The 18,437-nt window shown below is 32.7% G+C and overlaps 1 long non-coding RNA gene across 2 annotated transcripts in view; it reads left to right on the forward strand.

The window, feature by feature from the left end:
* Window positions 1-18,437, forward strand: part of LOC141487661 (uncharacterized) — a 95,275-nt gene that overhangs the window by 48,883 nt on the left and 27,955 nt on the right. The window contains exon 6 of one of the 2 annotated variants that reach the window (XR_012468489.1): window positions 8,098-8,176. The exons of the other annotated variant lie outside the window; for it this stretch is intronic. This is a non-coding gene — a long non-coding RNA (uncharacterized LOC141487661). The remainder of the gene's footprint in view (window positions 1-8,097; window positions 8,177-18,437) is intronic. 2 annotated transcript variants of the gene reach the window in all.

The raw sequence follows: 18,437 nt of genomic DNA on the forward strand, positions 1-18,437 counted from the left end.
CAAGTGCTCTATCCACTGTACCACCTAGCTGCCTAATACTAGCTTTTCTATAAGAAAATTATTTTACAACAGGATAGATAACTGGTTACAGAAATTGTATACTAATGGGAGAGGTAACAAAAGAAGTGATCAATTATCTAACTCTTAAAAAAGGTCTTTAGTATGGTGTTGGGTAAAATCTGAAATGACTGGGGAACCAAAGGTTCAAATTTCCAAGCATATTGATTTATTAAAGAATGAATGAAATTGCATACCAAATCAGGACTAGGCTTCCCCAGTTTGGCACTAGATTCTGAATACAGGGGAAGACAGATTTATTTTTATGCATTTAAATGATAATGATTAACAGAATGTAAATCAGGATACAAAATTAGGTAATCTGATTTCTAGTTAGAGGAAAAATTAGGCACTTTCCAAGTTGGAAGGGAGATGAGTGAATTTCAAGAGCTGGGAATGGGAAGAGCTATTTGATGACATCAGAAAAAGAGGTTTCCCATTCATTCCCCACTTCCTCCCCATCAGGTGCCTGAATTCAATCAAGGAAACAGTAACTGATTGACTAATTCAAGGTTAGTTTTCAGATAACATATGGATTATTTGAAATGTATAATTTTGAGAAAACTTGTATCAATCTTTGGATTTGACTGGGTTTCTGGTCAGTATAACCTAGGTCCTTAAGGGGTCTCTAAGCAATGGTAGAGGTGGCTCAGTTTCCCAGCCACTCAAATGCTAGGTTCAAACAATGTAGCAAAGTTTTCTCACAATTCTAATAACTGAATAAAGTTTTCTCACAAGACAAAAATTGGACTCATGATTGAATAGAAAAGGAACAGAGCTAACCCCAAAACTGAGTCACAAGATAGAGTCAGTGTGGTTTACTCAATTCCCCAAATTCCCTCAGTACAGAGGTCTGATGGACCATATGTCTGCCTCTGATGATCAGCCTAGTTAAGCTCTAAAAGACTTATTATTAGCTTGGCTGCAATGCAATGAATTTATCAACAAAAACAACTTCAAAAGACAGTTTACTAAGTTGCAGGAGCTGGAGGGATACATATCAGTGGAAGGCATACTCATATCAATGGAATCATTTCTCTGAGAAGCATTGAAATAAGTAAGAATAATATAGGCAGTTGTCAATATGCAACAAGAAGCATTATGGAAGTTCATTTTTAAATTGGTTATTGGGTAATAGAAAAGCTTAATTCAATTAAAAAAACATGGTGATTAACTTTTTAGGTAGTTCACAAAACTTTATTTAACTCTACAAGGTGGAAGATCATTTAAATGGAAAATATTGTCAAATAGTCCATGTAACACTTTTGCTACTTCATCTAAAAATTACTTAGGTGTGATTGATAGAGAAGTTCTCTTTCCTGAAGAATTAAGAGCTTTGTGGACTGCTCTAAGTCCATGACTACCACCTATGTTGTTTCTAAAGGAAAATGCATTCTAAATTGTGAGGGTTGTACAAAATGGTTACACAAGGAAGCTATCTCTTCATCTTTTCTCTTTCTCTTTCTGTTTCTTTTTGTGTTAGTCTCTCTAAGCCTCATATATTCCAGACTCTGGTTCACTTTGTAAGATTAACTCAGTCTTATAATCTTTACGGGTCTCAGTTTCATCAAAATAAGAGGGATGGACTCAATGACCTTTAAGTTCCCTTTCTTCTCTAGATCTATGATTGAATGGGTTTAAGAATGTAGAGTATGGAGACTACTTCTTGCTGGTTAGCAATTTATATGTTTATAGTTATACATTTACAGTTTTTTTTATAGTTTTAGCTTTTTTCAAAGTCTTTTCACTTTAGTGCCCTCATTTTATTTTGACAAAGACTCATTTTGCTACCTGAGGCTTCCAAGATGACATGAAGGCTAGGGGATATTAGTTGATTCTTTGCATGGTTGGGTAAATGAGAATGCTCTGACATGTCTCAAGGCAGGGAACCTTGTACAGTGGACTGACAGTTTGTTGGAGGACACTTAGTTTCAGACATCTGCAATGATGTTCTTTCTGGCCCTAAACAAGGGAATTTATTAGTTATGCAAAGAAATGTCCTTGTGGTAATAACAGATGACTCTGGCATAGCTGCTTTATGAATCCAGTGTGTCTTATAATTATTATTATTACTATTATTATAACAATAGCAAACATTTATATAGCTAGTGTTTTAAGATTTGCAAAGCATTTCACAAACATTTTAATCTATGAAATAGGTGCTATCACTCTCCTATTTTGCAGATTAGGAAACTGAGATAGAGAGAAACTCATTTTGTTCAGGTTCATATATCTAGTTAATGCCTGAAGAAGATATGACCAGAGAATTTCCTGACTTTATTTCCTGCCTTTTATTCTATATCACTCTTTTTAAAGCTGAAAATCTTTTGGTGATTAATTTGTTTCTGTTCTATGGGATTTGAAGCACAGATGGTTAATGTGTATGGTCAGTCCTCTCTGGGTACAATCCTTGGCTGTTCATGTCTAGCTTTGGAACCCAGAAAGCTTTCTTTCATAGAAACTGTATGTCAGAGATCACTGCTAGAAATAGAGACTTTGCAGGGGAATTAGAAACAGTCAGTATTAACAGCAACTGACCCTTTTATTTGCTGTGTTGAAGGGAAGGTCCCAAAGTTCTATGGGCACACGAAGGAAAGATACTGGGGAATAGTTCAATGAGCCTTTCACACCAGGGTGGGAATTGAGCTCCCCAACACAGGGCTGGGATAGGGTCGAGAAAAATAAATTCAAGGATTTCTGAGCACAAAGACCCTTGAACCTTGGTAGAAGGAGAGAGAGTGCAGGATGGCTGTGGAAACCTGGGAGGAAGTGGGGAAGGTTTGGATGAGTGTATCATCCCTTTATTATTCTGAGCATTTCAGGATCATGCCATAGCAGCTGTTGCAGCAAATGTTTAATAGGAGAGCAGGAATCAAACTCAGACAGGTCTTATTGTCTTACCATACCTGATGTCAGGGAGATACCAATCTCTTCTAACCTCAAAGAAGCTTCCAAAGTTAAAAGATTTAGCTAAAAAAGGAGCAGGTTAGTATAGGGGGTACCAGAAAGGAGGGAGTTGGACTAGAAAATGACAGACCATTGGACATAATAAAATTGAGTTAGAAAAACTTTAATTTTATTTTAGGCTAAATATTTTAAGTCTGTAATTTCCCAGGTCAGATCAAAAAAATTGACCTCCCATGTAGTTTCAGGTAACTACTCTTGGAAATGAGTAAACCTCTTCTATTGTTCTATCCCAAGAAAACTTTCTTTTTTGTAAGTTAAGCTGTCTGTGAAATTCTTTCAGGGAGTGGATATCTATCATAGTTGATTCAGAGGGTGGTGGATGAAAAAAGGACACCATTTATAAAATATTGCTTAGGACATAGATTTGAAGTTACTATTGCTGGGATTTATTCTCCAACAAAATCAACCAAAACCCTGGGGCCATTAGACTTCTCAAAAGCTATTACCCAGCTGGGGCTGAGGCAGAATCATTCTAATAGGGTCATTTAACACAAGAAACTGGGCCTATTCAGACCATTACTTTCCCCAATATCATTCAGTTATATATTTGGTTACCAAAGCTCACAATGACATCATGCCAACTACTGCAGAAAGACTGATTTCATTATCCAAAGCATTAAAGCCCCAACCAGTGTATATTCTTGGCCAAGCACATTCAAGTGAATTAGGCAGGGGCTATTTATGATCTCTAGAGAAGTGCTACCCAGTCCGTCTGTTGCTGGGACCATCTTGGTTTGACTTTCAGTAGTCCTCCCAATTATTCCTAAAAGCATCTCTGAAGACTGCTTTTAATTTGAAAACTAACATGCATTATGCACATTGTATGTTGAGAAGTCTGAGACATCACCTGAGGTAATTAAAGACACATTGGTGTGTTACATGACCAATCAAACCATTTTTCTAGAGACATAGGCAAAACTATTAGGGACTCATAGTAAACAAATACAATTCTTTAAGCAAATACAGAATTAAATTAAATATAAACAGAATATTCACTGCCCCTGGGGTTATTTTATAAACAACACAAAACTGTAGTTTTTAAAAATACATGATGAATAGACAAATTATTGATTTATTGATCTTGTCTATGTCAAAGGATATATTTATTCACCAGAATATCTTGTTTATGAACATAAATATATGAATACAATAATATTTTCCTGAATGGAATTTTGAATTCACAGTGTATATGCTTTTTTATTTTATGAGAATAAAAATTGTGCTCTGGTTTAGTCTAGGACTTGGAATCAAAGTCATGACTGAAGACATAAATAGCATGCTTATGAAGATGAAGTAAAGTCAGTAGACACAACAAATATGATAGAGGTCAGAGATGGGATCTAAAAAGATCTAGAAATATGGACTGAATTTTATAGAGTTAAATTTAACTAGGTTAAGTGTAGACTTCTACATTTAGATTTTTTAGGAAAATAAATGATATAAAAATCAATGACCTAAATAGATCAATGAAATAAATGAATGAATCTATAAATGACATTTATACCAATGATATAATTGGGAAGTTTAATAGTTTCTTTGAAAATGAGATGTTTAGTGTATTGCAAGCTTAATTTGAGTCAGTGATGTGATATGACAACTAATGAAAGTAAATGCAACACCAGAGTTTATTAAGAGACGCAAAGTGTTAATGAGGAAGGTAATAGCACTGTGCTTAGCCCTACTAAGGACATGAGCAGATCTGTGTTCTATTCATGATGCCAACATTTAGGAGGATACTGACAAATTGAAGAATATCAAGAGGAGGGTGACTTTGCCAAAGAAAGGTTGGTTGAAGGAGCCAGGAATTTTAAAGAGAAGAAAAGATTTAAGGGGAAATATGATAATTGTCTTCAAGCATTTGAAGATTTTCATGTGGACAAGCAAAAAGTTTTTTTTAAATGATCAGCATTGCCAGAAAGAAGTATGAAAAATGAGTACAAGCTGCAGAAAAATCTAGATAATTAGAACACTCAAAAGGGGGAATGAATTGCTTCAGGAGGTTACAGGACTGAGATCTCTGTGAGGGTACATTTAGATGTTGTATCTGAGTGTTGTGTTGTTGTGCCCACGTCTTGGGTATGGAGTACACAAAAGCCTTGAAGCTGACTTTTCACCCTCCCTCAATCTTCATATCTAATCAGTTGCCAAATTTTATCACTTCTGATTTCATGACACACCTTGTGATTGTCTTCTTCTCTTCACTCATGTAATCACCATTTTGGCTCATGTTCCATCACCTCTTGCCTGGGTTATTTGAATAGTATCCTAATTGTTCTTTCTGTTTGCAATTGCTTTCCTCTTCATTTCATCCTTCACAGGGCTGCCAAAATAGTCTCCTTCAAGCAGAGTTCTGATGATGTCATTACTGTTCAAGAATCACAGAATCATGCATGCAGAGTTGGAATCATTTTACTGATGAGATAACTGGTACCCAGAGAGGGTAGATAACTTGCTCAAGATGACTTACACCCAAGCAGAAAGTGACAGAAGAAGAATTTTAATCCAGATCCTTTGACTCCAAATCCACTGATAGGGCAGTTAAGGGATAGAGTACCAAGCATGAAGTCAGGAAGACTTGAATTCAAATTTGGATTCATATACTTACTCTCTGTGTGATCCTGGGGCTGCCTCAATTTCCTTATGTGTAAAATGAGTATAATAATAGCATGTACTTCCTAGGATTGTAGTGAGGATAAAATGAAATAAAATCTGTAAAGTCCTTTGCAAACTTTAAAGCACTATGTAATTGCTAATTGTTAGACACATTTAACCCCCATCTCTAGGGTGGGGTGGGATGCCAGAGGGCAATGACAAGTTGAAGGGGGAAGGGTTCTAATCATATTAGGAATGAACACTTATTCTGTGTGCACCCTATTGATGATCAATTGGCATTCAGAGTTAATTTTTTAGAAAGGAGCATTTATTAAGCAGGGATGACTTGAACAGTTGTTATTGACAATTAACTGCATAGAAATGATAATTGAACCTATTGGAGTTGATGAGATTGCCAAATAAAATCATATGGAAGGAAAAAAGCAGAGTTTATGATAGGGTCTTTAGGGATAGTCACAGTGAGGGAATAAGACATGAGTTACAAACAGAAAAGGAGACTAAGGAAGAAATAGGAGAACCAAGAAAGAGAAGTGTTAAAAAAACAACCTTATACAGGAGAAGGTCCATTTCAGTGTCAATGCTCACAAGATTTTGAAAATAAATTAAAAAAATGTGAATAAGCCTCTTAACTTGCACAAGCAAATTAAAACTAGTGGGACAACAGTTCAACATTTGCCACATGTCAGCTAATATGTATACTTTGGGTTTATTAATTCTTATTGAATGAATAAAACATAACTATCCATGCATATGTTCAATGTCATGGACTTCCTATAAAAATTCTGAAGAAGTTTGGAGAAAGGACTGTTGCCAAGCTCAGTTAACCATCCATTGTTCCAGTTAAATTTCATGGAATATATTACCTGAGGTTGACTTGGAGACAGTTTCTGAACTCCCTGCCAATCATCCTTCATGCTTGTATAGAGAGGCAAGCAGTGGACACTAATCATCCCTTTGACACAACTGAGAAAATGAGCTCTTATTTTATCTATTCCACCAAAGTGAGAAACTGACAAACCAAAAATTCTCCATGTGAATTTAAACTTGAATTAGCTAGGTTAGATGTATCCCTTATTCTTATATAGAAGGGTTCTCCAACTGCACTTGAACAAAAGTTCCTTCTGTTACATGAATCAGGAAATGTTCATCCAACTCTACTCCTGAAGGTCTCTAGTGAACAGGAACTCACAACCTTTCAAGCAGCCCATACATTTTTGAATAACAGTATGAGGTTTCTTCTCACATCAAGCTTCAATCTCTGAAATTTCAATCTATTGCCCTTAGTTTTTCCTTCTGAGGCCAAGCAGAGTCACATAGGGCATCCCAAAAGAGTTGGTGTTGTTTTAATCCATGAAACCTGGGATACCGGCACTATGATTTTGGGGATACCTTATGTAGCACCTCTTCCACATTATAATTATTCAAAATACTTAAGGATGACTGTCATGTTTTATACCTTCCCCAACCCAAACTTTATTTCCTCCAAATTAGATGCCTTCAGTTCCTTTCATCTGATTCCCCTGAGACCTTATCTAAAAGTATTTCACCATCTTGCTCTTTCTCCATTGGATGTTTTCCTGATAATCAATATTCTTCAAAAAATGGTTTGCCCCAAACTGACCACAATACTCCAGATGTCGTTTCAACAAAGCAGAGTATTATGACAATCATCTTCCTTATCTTGAACTCTATGTCTCTAAGTGCAATCTGAAAGTTGCTATGCCTTTTGCCTTCCATGTCACATCATTGTCACATGACCAAGTTTCAGGATGAATATCCATGCTCCAGGTAATTAAGGAAAAGGGGGCATGCTTACAAGATTGGCCAAGTTCCCAGTAAAGACTCCCCTCCTTCTTGGGAAATGACTAGGTTCCCAATTATACAAGTGTTTTACTACAAGGTCACCATATTCCTAACTTGTTTTACTATTTTTGTTCAGTTCAGACAAAGGACATGGAAGAACTTCATTAATTAATCATTCACATGGTCTCTCAGTTCTGGTATTCAAAATATTAATTTTTGGATTCTCCAGAACTTTCATTGGCATAGGTATTTCTCTGTGTGCCCCCTTGGGGTGCCACTTCTTAGAATAGTAGTCAAAGAAACAATGTTTTGTGACTGTGTTCTGCCTTCTTTTAAATGTCTGTGTACTGTGACTATACTTGCTACCTTCCTGTTGGTTGGAGATCAACTATTGGTACAATGAAGTCTGTGATGATAAGACCTTCTGCAAAGAGCAAAGGTTCATCTCTTATACAGAAACCATCTGATACTCAGTCTGTTGGCCTCAGGATATATTTTAGATCCTCAAATATGATAATTGGAACTTCAATAGAAACTTAGATTGTCCCACTCCTACCACGAACTTCTAAGTCAGAAACTATTCCCGAGCTTCAGAGTCAATTTATCTGGAATACAGTTGTGAGTATTGAATTTATCACATTCTCTTATTGTTGGTAGGATAATCCAGAAGAGACTTCTGAGCAATTCCTGGAGTCAAAGTTATGGAATATAGGGACAGAATATAAATTCCTTGATGGTAAGAACTATTCTTTAATATGGTGCCTTAATGTGATGCTTAATAAATGCTTGTTGATTAATTGATCTTAATCTTTTAATTAAATTCTAGTCTAAGATACAAAATGGCTAAAATATTCTGGAAGTGATACATCCAAACATTAACTAGTCAGCTTAACATCATCACCTGGAAAGACATCAGAATAGTCCATCAACTAGTCAGTTTTGCATCAAGAGAGTCCTATAGGATACTAACCAGTGCTTTCAAACTAAAATGTTTAGTTATGTGACCCATAAGGCATGTCACTTAACCTTGATTTCCTTTCCCCAATAAATAAAATTATTTTGATAACTATTAAAAAAACCCAAAAACTAAAGTTATCAAGTTTTGCCTCCACATTTCATAAAATGATATAGAATGAGCTTAAAGGATAGAGCCTATGATATTTATTGTCACATTCATGACTTTATTTCTATTTCAGCTTCCAAGAGGGACTTATGTATTTTCTAAAAAATAAGAAAACCAAAACTAGACGTATAATTTAGGCTGATTTACACCTGAATTGAGTCTCAATTCCACTGTCCAGGTAGTAAGACAAAAGTCATAAATATACTTAGGGAAGATAAGAAATTGGAAAAGTTTTCTCTACATGTTTTGATTATTAAAAAAAAAACCAAAACCTATCAGCAGCTAACCCTAAATAACTATAATTAGTAAAGAAAATGACTATTTCAGTAGGATTTATTTTGAAAAAGATCTAGATACGATTTTATCACTTTCTTGTCTGTCTCAAACTGCTTCTTTGTTAACTTTCTGAGAGTTCACTCTGAGTCAAAGACCTTCTCAGTGGTTTGTCCTTAATTATCATACTGACTCAGTTTCAAAGTGCTCCATAGTCTATCAGTGATTGTCCAATTTCTCTTAATGTTTGCCATAAGTCTCTGGATAAACCATGATTCAGCTCTTTGAGCTAACTGCAAGGAAGGTTTTAACTTAGCTTTTTTCATCTCCTTGCTCTTTGAATTAGTTCTTTCTTTGTCTTTATACTGCATATCAGAGAAAGAAAAATAACTAGATTGGGTAGCTTGCTGCTAAATGAATACTCATTTTCCAGACTTTCTCACCAAATCATGACTTTACCCCCATTTATATTGCCCCACACTCAATTTATCTTCCCTTCTCTAATAGCTACAGGATCTTAATTTATGCACAATAGGTAGAATCAATTACGGATAAATAAATTGCCAAATAATATCATCAGTGACTTTTCAGCCTCCAAGCAAAGTCAGATACAGAGTGCTTCAGAAACTTGTTTTTCAAAGGGCTCTTATCCCTTGAATGTAAGTGGACATTTATGTTAGGTTTAATTTTGTATTTTATTATGAATTCAATAACTATGAACATTTTAATATATAAGTAAGAACATATTAGAGAGCTGTATATGAAATTGAATTTCTGTAAGGTATATTTTTTCAAAAAGAAATGGATATTAAGTTTAATAAGAGTGTAAATAAACTTTCCTGTTTGTCCTTACCTACTTCTGAAGATTGTTCTCTTTTCTTCTATGTATTTTTATTTCTTCATTGGTACATTTCTATTATTTTGCACCCCAATCACTTTTTTGTTTTTTCTTCTGCTTCCTATCCCAAGACTCCTTTCTTTGTAATGAATAATAAGGTGGGGCAAAGAAAAAAAATCATCTCATTAGCTGTATTTGGCAATATTGGTCTTATTTAGCATCTCACCAGTTACCCCTTTGCCAAAAGAAAGGAGGCACATTTCATCCTCAGTCTTCTGAAGTCATGAATAGTCACAGATAAGAATTTTGAAGTCTTTCAAAGTTTTTTCCTTTACATTATTTTAATTGTATGCTTTTCCTTAGGTTCTGCTCATTTTATTCTAAATCAGTTTATGAAAGTCTTTCCAAAAGTCTTTCCTCTGAATCAATCCTTTTCATAATTACTTATGGCACAATAATATATTGAATTCATATCATTTTCAGCATTCACAAAATTGGTTGGCTATTTTGTGACTACTTCTTTGCTAAAACAAAAATTCTGCTGAAATATTTCTGAAATTTTTTATCTTTCTGTCTTTGATTTCTTTGAGAGTATAAGCTTAGTAATGAAATTACTAAGGCAAAATCTGTGTAGTTCCAAATATCTCCATAATGGTAGGTCTAATTTGCTGCACCACCAAAATATATCATTGCTTATGTTCTGTAAGTGGTCATCTAAAAATGGACATTTTCCTTTCTTTTCTTTCTACTTTGTCAGTATAATGATTATGACACAAACCAAAGAGTTATTATAATTTTAATGTCTTATCATTAGGGACTTGAAGTATTTTTTCATATGGTTGGTCAGTCATAGTTTTCTTTCTTCTTCTAGGAATTGCTTACTCATATTTATTGATCATTCATCTATTGGGGAATGGCTTTTGTTCTAAAGTATTTGGACCAATTCTCTATATAACTTGGATGCCAGATCTTTATCTAAGAAAAAAATTTGATGCAAAGATTTTTTTCTCCAGTGAACCAATTTTTTAAAAAAAATTCTGACTACATTTATTTTACAAAATTTTACAAAAATTTTACAAAATTGTTCAATTTTATATAATAAAATTATTTTATTTTTATGATAATTTCTACCCCATGTTTGATTAAGAAGTATTCTGTGATAATTATAAAAAAATATCCTTCCCTTCTCTAATTTGTGTGTGTGTGGTATGACCATTTGTCTTTAGAGCTTATTGTGGTATATGGTGAAATGTGTTGTTCTAATCCTCAAGTCTCTCAATACCTGTCCATATTTTTGACATGGGAATCTATAGTAGTCAAGATTTTTAATCTTATCTTATTATATTAAAAAAGGATTAGTAACAACAATATCCAAATGCTTCTAGGTCTTGCTGATCTAAGCTTTTCTAATGATGTTTTTCTATTTTATAAATGAGTGCCAAATAATTTTGATGATTGCTCCTGTATAGTAAGAGAAATGTTCTAGATTCCTATCAATATTTTTTTCATTATTTTCTTTGATGTTCTTGACATTTTTATTCCTCATGATTATTAAAAATTTCTGTCTAGTTCTATGAAGTATACCTTTGGTAGTTAAATTGACATTTCACTAAATCTATGAATTAATTTGGGAAATAATCTAAATTTTAATGTATTAACATGGTACACACGGTCAATTTATGTCTAATTATTTTCTTTTTTATATTCCTGAAAAGATTGTTTTCTAATTATAGTCATATTAATTCCCAGGTATATCTTGCTTGAAATGTTGAGCTCCAAGATATTTTACATATTATTTGTTTTTTATAATGGAAATCTATTCATGTTTTCTGGGTAATCTATGAAGAGAATAATAGTATCAATGAGTTTATTTTATATTCTGTGACTTTACGAAAGCAATGAATTATTTTAAATAAGCTTTTAGTTGAATCTCTAGGGTTTACAAGTAAAATATATCAAATGGAATAGTAATAGTCTATTTTTTATCTATATTTATTCCCTGAATTTCTTTGTCTTATATTATTAAAATAGTTAGCATTTTTAGTACTTCAAATAATAGTTGTAAAAATGAATATCCTTGCTTAATCCCTGTTCCTTGTTCAGGAAGACTACTAGTATTTTTCCAATACAGATAATAATAGTTTTTAGTTTAGATAATGTTTATCAAATTAAGAAAAGATATATATATATATATATATATTTCAATTGAACAGCCATAACAAGTATTCTAATTTAGTAAAATTATTTTCTCATATATTGATAACAAAATGTGATACTTATTGTTTTTGTTATTAAAGATGATCTATCATATTTGTGATTTTACTAATGTTCAACCTAGTCTATTACTGGTATAAATTCACTGTGTTCGTAGTGTATAATATACTTCTGTATGCCCCTTTATTAACATATTATTTGATACTTTTGTATTGATATTCATTTGAGATATTCATCTATTATTTTCCTTCTTTCCTTTTTAGTTTTTTAGTAAAATATTCTTATATTTTTGTTACTAACCACACACTTCATTTAAATAATCCATTTGGTAGGTATAAAAATGAGTACAAGAGTTTCTTTATTTCTTCTTCATGTATTGTGAATTTTACTTTTTGATTTTGGCACTTTGGTTTTCCTCTTTCTTTTAAAAGTTAAAATAACTAATGTTAACTTATTTATATTACTTTTATAAATAGCTGCTAGTTTTATTTATCAATTTATTTCTTTTTTATATCTCAACTTTGTTTATCTCTTCTTTGATGGTCACAATTTTTATTTTTGTATTTCTTTTGATTATGTTTTTCTAGTTTTTAAATTGCAAGTTTAATTCATTGTTCTACTCTTCCTCTGTTCTGTTGATTAAATATATCTAAATATATATATCATGTAATATGCTACATTTCATGTGATAAATTACAACATCTAAGGACTATTTAGCTATAAACTCAGTTTTGATATATTGAATTAATGTTTTTATTTAATAAAATTATTTTAAAAATTTATTCTTTAACCCTATTACTTTCATTCATTTGAATCCTTCTTTCAAGTACTTATTAGTTACAATTTTTTGTTGTAATCAGTAAATTTTATGCTTAATAATTTAATTTTATGTACTTATTTATTTTTATACCTTATTACATGGTCAGTTTTTGTACCATTTCCTTGTTACATTTTTTTGGGGGGGTATGAATTCACTTGAAAAATAAATTTGTTCGAGTCCTTCATTTTATCTCTAGGTATACTTTTCTGTTTCAAACATATTTCATGTCAACAACATATTGATAGATTCTGGGTTCTAATCAACTATCTTCATCCATTTTATGGGTAACTTCATGTGCTTACATTCATAATTTTAATTAACAACATTCTTCCTTAAATTATATTCTATTATAATTTTTCTTTTTTTTCTTCTCCCTTACTCCCTTTTAACAAGGAAAAAAGAATGTGAGGAAAGAAAGACAGAGATAATGAAAAATAATACTATATAATTGTATTAATTTGAGGCTATTTTTCTTTCTCTTCTCTCATCACCTAGACCATATTAGATTGCATGTTTGTTACACTTACTATCTCTCATTTTAGAACCATTTCCTTTTGTGATTTGCCTTCCATAGTTAAGATTGGCTTTTCCTGTAACCCTTTTCTCTGAAAGTTTATCCTTTTTCACAATTACTTCACTTCAACTCTCCCTATTTTCCTATTAAATTTCTCTCTCTCTCTCTCTCTCTCTCTCTCTCTCTCTCTCTCTCTCTCTCTCTCTCTCTCCTCCCCATCCTCTGCTGGGGTTTTCTTTTTCAAGTTTATAAAAGCAAGGCTCATGAGTTGTCCACTGTTTGTGCTTTTATTTACACACACACACACACACACACACACACACACACACACACACACACTTCTGTTAGGAGAAATAATGATTTCCTCTACCTTCTTCATTTCTTCCATAATATGCTCCCCCCTTTTTTTCTTTATTTTTTAGGGTTTTGCAAGGCAATGGGGTTAAGTGGCTTGCCAAAGGCCACACAGCTAGGTAATTATTAAGTATCTGAGACTGGATTTGAACTCAGGTACTCCTGACTCCAGGGCCAGTATTTTATCCATTGTGCCACCTAGCCATCCCATGCTCCCCTTTTCTTACTTGTTATTTATATATAAAAAACAATAAAAGAGAAAAGAAATTATAGTCATTTACTACATTTTCTATCTTTACTTTCCCTCTGACTTTTGAATGGTGGGATGTCAAAGGAACAAATATTTATCAGAACATGAGCACGTGATTAATCACTGTATTTGCTTAATTCCAACTATTTTTTTCAAAATGTTCTACCAACAATATATTAATGTGCTTATTCCACAATTCCTTAAACATTGAGTTAAATTGCCTTTTTTAAAAAATTCAATTTACAATCTTTCCCATGTTCCAAGAGATAACCAACTGAGGCTCAGCTATCATATATATATATATATATACATATATATATATATGTATACATATATTCTTTCAGTTCTCTATGATGTAGTTTGTCAAAATTTGAATTCTTTGGAAGCAAATACATGCTCTGTTGCTTCATTTTACTTGTATTTGCACTTCTGGCTTTGTTACAGACTTTTTAGTATAAAATGATTCTTCTTGGAAGAGAAAATAGTAGCAAAATAAATTTAAAGTAGTACATTTTCTACCATCATCATATGATTAATAGGAAGTCTTGGATTTGGAATCAAAGATCCCTTTTAGCTTGAAATCATCTGAACCTTGTATATTGTCCATGTGCTTGGAAAGCAGTTTCTGTTGATCCATTTGAAACCCTTGATAACCTCATTGTGACTTAGTAAAAAGAATTCTAGATCCTGGAGTCCTCAGGGAATTCATCACATACAGAATCTAATTGGCTCCAGTCATGTTCAACATTCTATTTTTGATTGTTTTTTATTCTAAATTTAATGAATATAAAATATACGAACTTAATGAATTCAAAAATATTGAAATGCAAGATGGAAGAGGGAAAAGACTGCATTTGAACTTCAAATCTCTATTGTATACGCATAACTTTTAAAAAGAATAAAAAAACAACATATTTTAGAAAGAAGCTGGGGTCAGTGAATATGAATTTAATTGTGACTTTGAAACTCACAACCTTTAAGATATGAATAATACACTTTACCTCCGTGAGTTTCAGTTTCTCAATCTGTAAAATGAACAATTTGCACTAAAATTCATTCCATCACTAATAACAATTAATCCTAGGTTATCCTATTCTTGTTTCTTCTTTTGTTAACTTAAAAAGCAAAAATAAAATCCATTTCTTTTTCTGATCTTTTTATTCATTACTTTTCTCAAGTCATTCTTGGACGATGCTGTGATTTTGTATTCATCTATTACCTGCCTTTTCTTTTCTTTCTTTTTTTTGTTGTTACATTGTTTTAGTTGTATCTGACTCTGTGATCCAATTTTGGTAATTTCTTGGCAAAGATATTTAAATGGTTTTCCATTTCCTTCTGCAGCTCACTTTTCAGATGAGAAATTGAGGCATATAGGGTTAAGTGACTTGCCCAGGGCCATTCAGCTAATTAATTTCTGAGCTTGGATTTGAACTCATATAGATAATTTTTCCTGATCCCAAACCCAGTCTTCTTTCCACTGTGTCACCTATTTGCCCTATTTCTTTTTTTTACATGTATTTTAAAAATCTGTCAATGGGTTTTCCATCTAGCCACATTAATCCTTTTATAGTGTTTTCTCAACTCTTATGGCACTGATTCTGTGATTTTTATCTTCATTGGAATAATTTGTGCTTCTTTCATATATTCTTTTGTATGTCTATTTTATTAATGCCTTTAACATATCACTTTTTACCATATTCTTCTCCACCGAACCTTCCCTAACAACAAAGAAAAACCATCAAGTAAAATGGACTGACAAAGTAACTACTTCTGGTGATTTTAGGCAAGTTAATACTTATGAGCTTCTATTTCTATTTTGAGAGGAGGGGAATATGATCATCACCATTAATTTCAATCCAGTTGCCTTTTAGAGTTTTTTAAAAAATTTACATAATTTAAGTCATTTTGTTTGGGTGTGTGTTTGCTTCTTATAGGTCAACCCTTTGCTTCTTTCTTTGATATATATCTATTCATAAAAGTTTTCTTGTTTAAAAAATTCTGCATTCTTCTCATTTGTTATAACAAACCTATATTCAATTATGTTTATATACCATAATTTGGACAGTCCCTCTATAGTGAATCTACCTACTTGTTTTTCAGTTTTCCTTCTGTTTCCACAAAGCATGCTATTATGAATATCAGGGAATATGAAAGACCCTAATTTCTGTCATTAACCTCCTTGGGATGCATTTCCTGGCATTGAAATTGTTGGCTAAAAGGGTATGAACTGTCCTTTCTCTTTTATCAGTTAGGCATCATATTAGTTCAGGCCCTCATCACTTCTCTCTAGGATTATCACTATTGCCTCCTTGGTGATCTCCCTGCTTTGAGGCTCTCCTTTCTCTAATTCATAGACCACATAATTTTCAAAAAGATATTCCTAAAAAACACTTGATCATGTCACTCCCTACTACAAAAACTCACATGGTTTCCCATTAGAATTAGTATAAAATACAAACTTTTCTGTTTTGTTATTTCAAATTTCACAGTGTCACTACACTCCACTTTTTTGAACTTATTACATCTTATTCCTCTTCACAGATTGCATTCTAGCAGAAAAATCCTTTTTAATTATTCTTCATACCTAATAACACATTTCCTATCTTCATGTTTTTGTACAGATTGTCTTTGATATCTAGTATGTATGCATTCTTATTTCTATCTTTTAGAATCTTTAGTTTTCTACAAAGTTCAGCTCCAGAGTCACTACATGAACCCTTCTAATCACTGCTACCTCCTAATGCTTCTCTCCTCACAAATTACCTTGTCTTTGTTGTTATTGTTGTTCATTCATTTAACCATGTCTTTCTCATTATAATTCCATAGACCAAGCTGTTCACGAGATTTTCTTAGCAAAAATACTGAGTGGTTTCCCATTTTCTTCTCTAGTGGATTAAGAAAACAAAGAATAAGTGATTTACCCAGGATCACACAACTAATAAGTTCTGAGGTCAGATTTGAACTCTTTCTGATTCCAGGTTCAGCTCTCTATCTACTGAGCAACCTAACTGCCCCCTACGTTGTGTTTGCTTTATCTATATGTATATCATCTTTATCTATATCTACATATTAATATTTACCTTAAGTAAGTATCCATGATTTTTCCTCAACAAAATGAAAGTTCTCTTGAGGGAAGTTCTTTGTATTCTTAGTATCTAATACTTTGCTGGGCACATAGCAGATGAGTAAGTACTTGTTGATTCATTTATCAGAATAGGGTAAGAGAATTTTTCTCCTTGAAAAAGAGAGTTCCCAGACCCTTCCCCCACCTCACCTCATGCTAATGTGTTCCCATCTGTGATGTTTATCCATGTTTATTTCCACTAGAATGTAAATTCTTGAGAACAGTTTTATATGTGTCCTTATTCCTAGTAATGTGCCTAGCACTTAGTGCTCAGTAAAAGCTTATTGATTGATTGCTAATATAAAACTCAAAATTTTCACAAAGGATCAACATTAGTTGGCTCTTTGTCTTTCTGGAATTTGACAAAGGGAAGGAAATTGATTTTTCACTTCAAAAGATTTTTGATTTTGCCTATACTGGGTAAGTGACTATGTAAGTGAAAAGTATTTTTGAGTATTTTACATATATTTCTGCTATCCATTAAAGTAAAATTGAGGGAAGAGAATGGCAGGTTCTAGTGGTTTTCTAACTTTAGTATTTAGAGATAATCATGGTTATCACTTCCATTTCAAAAAATTCAAAAGTGCCTAGAAAAGTTCTAATTTATTTTCACAAATCTTTGTTCTAGAAAGATATATTTGTTCTCTGAAGGAAATTGAATAGCCACAAGTTTAAAAAGTCAATAGATAAATAAAAAATGTCATAAACATTTTAAAAAGTGGTACAAAATTTGTGTTTAGAAAGTGACTGTTTTTTTTGAAAGTATAATATGACTTGTCAGACTTCAGGGAAATAAGTTTTGCCTATAGACTTCTGTGGAACTGAGAGTCCTGCACAGCATACTTTGTCCTCTTCTTCCTCACATTAATCTTATTGGATTGTGGGATTAACCTTTCCCTGTTTTACCCATTGAATTCCTTTCTTTTTTTAAAGGTTTTTGCAAGGCAATGGGGTTAAGTGGCTTGCCCAAGGCCACACAGCTAAGTAATTATTAAATGTCTGAGTCTGGATTTGAACTCAGTTACTCCTGACTCCAGGGCCAGTGCTTTATGCACTGCGCCTCCTAAACACCACCATTGAATTTCTATTGATGTTGTTCAGTCATTTTAGTTTTTGTCTGACTTTGTGATCCTATTTTAAAAAAAATTATTGACCTTCATCTTTTCATCTTTTTGTATTACTGTAATGTATCAGTAATCAGTAGAAGGAATTTCTATGAGGATGTTAAGGTTTTATCAAATGTAGATATGATAGTTACCATTTAGATTTAAAATGAGAACACTAGTCTACACTGATACAGTCTTCCTTACCTTCATGTTACTTTTCCAGCCTTTTTGGATCTGAGATGCTTATAATCTATAATAGATACTATTCACTCACAAGAAGTCCTGAATAGATCTGGCAAAGATATTGGAGTGGTTTGCAATTTTTTTCTACAGCTCATTTTACAGATGGGTTAAATGACTTGTAAATCATTTAACTAAGAA

Source organism: Macrotis lagotis, chromosome 5, assembly GCF_037893015.1.
Source record: "Macrotis lagotis isolate mMagLag1 chromosome 5, bilby.v1.9.chrom.fasta, whole genome shotgun sequence".
Taxonomy (NCBI): Eukaryota; Metazoa; Chordata; class Mammalia; order Peramelemorphia; family Peramelidae; genus Macrotis; species Macrotis lagotis.